At 38.0% G+C, this 4,308-nt stretch overlaps 1 protein-coding gene across 2 annotated transcripts in view; it reads left to right on the plus strand.

The window, feature by feature from the left end:
* The first annotated feature begins 1,776 nt into the window (after positions 1 to 1,776).
* LOC137974948 (uncharacterized) overlaps positions 1,777 to 4,308 on the plus strand; it is a 47,083-nt gene continuing 44,551 nt past the window's right edge. For both annotated transcript variants that reach the window (XM_068821965.1, XM_068821966.1), the window contains exon 1: positions 1,777 to 1,870. The gene's annotated coding sequence lies outside the window, so the exon portion shown is untranslated. The remainder of the gene's footprint in view (positions 1,871 to 4,308) is intronic.

Consider the following 4,308-nt stretch of genomic DNA (forward strand, 5'->3'; position numbering starts at 1 on the left):
CCCGAGGACGAAAGGTAACCATAAACATTGGGCTAATGAACTTTAAAGTGCCCCTGTGATCAAAAAAACCACTTCCTTTTTTCCTTCAGATTTTGAAAGTGTGTTTGCTGAACACCTGACTGGCAAAATTTTGAGCTTTGATTTTTATCCAAAGGCCGTTTGCTTTGAGTGTAACATTTGGATTTCACGGTCCGCCATTACTCACGTTCAAAAACTGACCGATTGGACCTCAGACGGTTGGATCCAGGGAAAAGTGACGTCAGAGGCTCACTAGCTTAAAATTTCAGCGTGTGAACGCAGCTTATTATATATGCAAAGCGCGAGTTTAAAAGTCTGAAAGCCCAAAACCCCCGTCCTGCATATTAATTCTGCGGCGTACACACGTATTGCATTCTTAAACTAGTGAGCCTTTGACGTCATTTTCTCCTCGATCCAGCTCTCTCAAGAACATAATGTCAGTAATGGCGGACCATTAAATAGGAAAATTACAGTTAAAATAAAGAGGTGTCTTTTTGAAATCAAGGCTTAAAACGTGGGTCACTTAGTGTTTTGTTAACATAGTTTTGAAATCCAAAGAAAAATATGAATTGATTTTTTGGTCACAGGGGCACTTTAATCACAGAAGCATGATGTTGAAGCCTTTTTGGGAAAAGCGACTTCCGCTAAAAATTCGTAGGGAGATTCTAGAAGGCGGGTTGAGCAAATGGAAAACATTCAACAAAGCCGCAATGATTGAAGATGACGAAAATTACATGTTGTACGACAATGGAAACGAAGCCCTGTTTATGCCAGGTCAAACACAAGATTTCTTTGTTCTGTCCAAGTATAGGGGGGATCTCGGGCGAAACTACCACAGAATTTTCCTTTTCTTGTGTACGGAAAAGAAATACGAGAGAAATTACGCGTACCATGTGTTCGGAAAAGATCCACTGAAATTATTCCTGTGATGTATATGGAGAGAAAGAAGAAGGCTCCTCGAAAGTATGGGAAAGTGATGATAGAAACAGGGAGTCAGGAAAGTATCTCTCAAGTCATCGCAATGAAAATGCCAGAAAATGCTGAAAGTCCAGAGAAAAAAAGGACAAAGGTCCTCGATGAAGAAACAGCAGCCAGTCACATGTCAGTAGAACCTGGTGTATCGCATGGTTCTACATCATCATTGCATGGGAAAAAGAGAAGTACCACTTGATAAACCAAGTACTTCCACTTAGCTCCACTTTATTCAGACATGCACCATATAAGACAAACATGCTGGGCCGTCGATCATGTCTCTTATGGCATCTCTAACCGTTTCTTCTTTACAGTGTGCTGATGCTCATTTCCTTCTCATGATATTCGGAGAGGAAGTTATTCGGAAATCATCGAAGAAAGTAGTACCTTCTTCGCTTTCGTCTTCGGTCTCCCCTACGACTGCCATGTTACTCATTCCCGTTGAGTTTTGTGAAATATATTTTACAGAATTCCGGTTCCAGAGTCACCTAAGACGCCATCTTGTTTAACTCAACAATGCAACCCAGGCCTGCACCGTAACTTGAATCAGATAAAAGTTTTGTCAAGACAAAACGCAAGTACTTTCGCGTCAATGTGATACATGAAGTACCTAGATGCATAATGTATTCGCCCACTGACAATGCAAACCGAAGGCGCAAAAACAGTTTCCCGCCAAATCGCGGCGTGGAATGACACTCGAACGGCATTCAATCGGCAATATTCGTGTGTTATTTTATTGGATACGAAGGTTGCTAATTTAAAGTCGTTTTATTATTATTTGCACTATTGCACCACAACACACTGAAGAAGTTGGATGGTAGACGCAACTTCTCACTTAGTGGGGATTAGAATCCTATTTTGGTTTCTTTTGCGGGCACAGGTTTGTTTTATACCTTCATATCATTTATTTACTTTGAATTTATACACGCACTTTCATTACCTTTGATTTAAATTTCTCAAAAGCGCTTCGAAATGACATACGTCAGTGCAGAAAATTTCATGCATGTTACCTTCCTTCGATCGGTTATTCTGTAAAAGTATCAAATGCCTCATCTGTGCTTCTTTTGAGCGTCGATTAAACACATGTGCTCAGCTGTGGCCGTCAAAACAAAAGTCATTTCCGCATAACTGTGGAATTGACCATACAAGCAATATCTTTCATTTCATTAAAATGTGGAAAGCGTCAAATCCAATTTGATTCGCAGTGTTTTCTAACAATATTACTTTAAGACGTAATCAACATACCATGTACAGGTCATTACAACTGCGGCTATAATAATCGATCGGGTGTAAAGTTTTACAACATGTATCTTCCATGACTTGCTGGGAAGTCTTGTCCTTCTGAAATATTATTGACCCGTTTGGAGATTATTCTGTTTTGTACGAGTTCTTAATTCATCTGCAACTTTCATTCTTGCGTGAGTCTTTTCTTAAAAAAAGAAAAGCAAAAATCACACAGAAATCAGCCACTCGTGATTGTTTCAATATTTGTGTTGTGAAAAGTATTCTGATCAAGTCCTTGTTAGAGTACGTGAATCAATCAATCAATCACACTTAATTTAAAGAGAGTAACACATAAATTGTAGTAAAAGAACCAACAAACGTGTGGCCCTCTAGATTAAAAATATATTGCAAGTCAAGTGGAGTACATGTGTATATTATGCCAAATTACATTGTAAAACTAATCAAAACTATGCAAATTGCCAAAATTACCTGTAATTACAGAGTCTAAAATGATTACCTAAAAAAGGGGTAAAACTTTTATCTCTAATCTGACTTAATTACAGATGTTTCTATAAAGCATTCTTTAAAATATTTGTGGATGATGAGGTACGTAAACTAAGCAGAAGACGATTCCAACATTTTTGAGGTTGTTACAGAGACCGTGTGACCTCCCTCTTTCACTCTATTAAATCTTCTTGGCAAAATATTAAAATTGGCGCCCGGTGTATTTCTACTATGCTGACTGCTGTTTAGTTCCAAAAGTTCATTTATGTAATCTGGGCACAGTGTTTTTGCAGCTTGAAAATCTTATTTATATTATCATGGCTGCAACAACTTGTCCATGTATCGGCCATACCGAGTGAATGGCAAAAATCTTTGTTCAAAAATGAAAGCAACCCAACACCTGCATTAACCATATGTACTTCAAGTAGACCCCTCTCCTGTAAGACCTTATATCAAGAACTTCTCACCCGGCAAAAATTACCAAGTCCCACAGCCGAAAAAAGGCTCGAACATTATAACTTTCAGCGTGACTATTTGTCTAAGATTTACCTTCTACCTTTTAAGGCTACAAAAGAAACAAAACTAATTATGTTCCAGTACAAAATACCGTATTTGCTCGTGTATAAGTCGACCTTTTATGGCCTCAAAAGAAGCTCCAAAAATTGCCCTCGACTTATATATGGGTCAAAGATTTCGAGCCAAGTTTCAGCTAAATAATTCATTCAAAATTAACATCATAATGTGGTCTTTGGGCATAACAAACGCAGTGGACGAAAGACTTCAAAATGAATGACGAAAGACTTCAAAATGAATGTAATTAAGCAATTCCAGTTGAAATGAAAAAGGATTTGTTTTACTCTAAATGTTGAAGATACTCACAAGCACAAATATGAAATAGACACTAGGAATTTTCGTTTTCCTACGGCAGAAAGCTCTAAAAAACATTCTTGTTTCTTCAAATAAAACGCGATCCTTCAACGGCTTAGTAACCTGGCGCAATACCTTGTGTTTGCGTGCAAGCATGATCATCACTCGTGTTGCCTGTAAATGCTGGTTGGTAATGATTGTTTTTTATTCTTTATACAAACCTGGATGATTTAATGCTTTTGCAAACTTTGTATTGTTTGGTTGATGAGTTTTGTTTCGTTTGCCATGTGTGAAATTATAAGTCAAGCACCAATTAAACCTTGCACATTTCGCATCGTTTTTGAAGTTATTTTCAAAGATTGACTCCTGCTTCTGTGATCTTGTGGTTATCCTCTAAAGCCCTTTATCCTTGAACAACGAAACAGGTTAGTTTGAGGTTTACATGTTCGATTTTCTGAGAACTTTTTCAAAGGACAAAATGTGAGAACAACAACCACTGAACCACAAAACTATTAAGCACTTGAGGCCCTTAATTTTTTGTGAACCCTCAGTTCCAGAAATCGAAGAATGCAAGATTAGTATCCCATGAACATTCAGCAAAGAAATTAAGAAATTGCTTTTTTTTCCATCAAAAATGGGGGGTCGACCTATACATGGGATCGACTTATACACGGGTAAATACGGTAATTCGACTGCTACCGGGTTGGTACTGGCACACATTGG

This window comes from Montipora foliosa, chromosome 11 (assembly GCF_036669935.1).
Source record: "Montipora foliosa isolate CH-2021 chromosome 11, ASM3666993v2, whole genome shotgun sequence".
Taxonomy (NCBI): Eukaryota; Metazoa; Cnidaria; class Anthozoa; order Scleractinia; family Acroporidae; genus Montipora; species Montipora foliosa.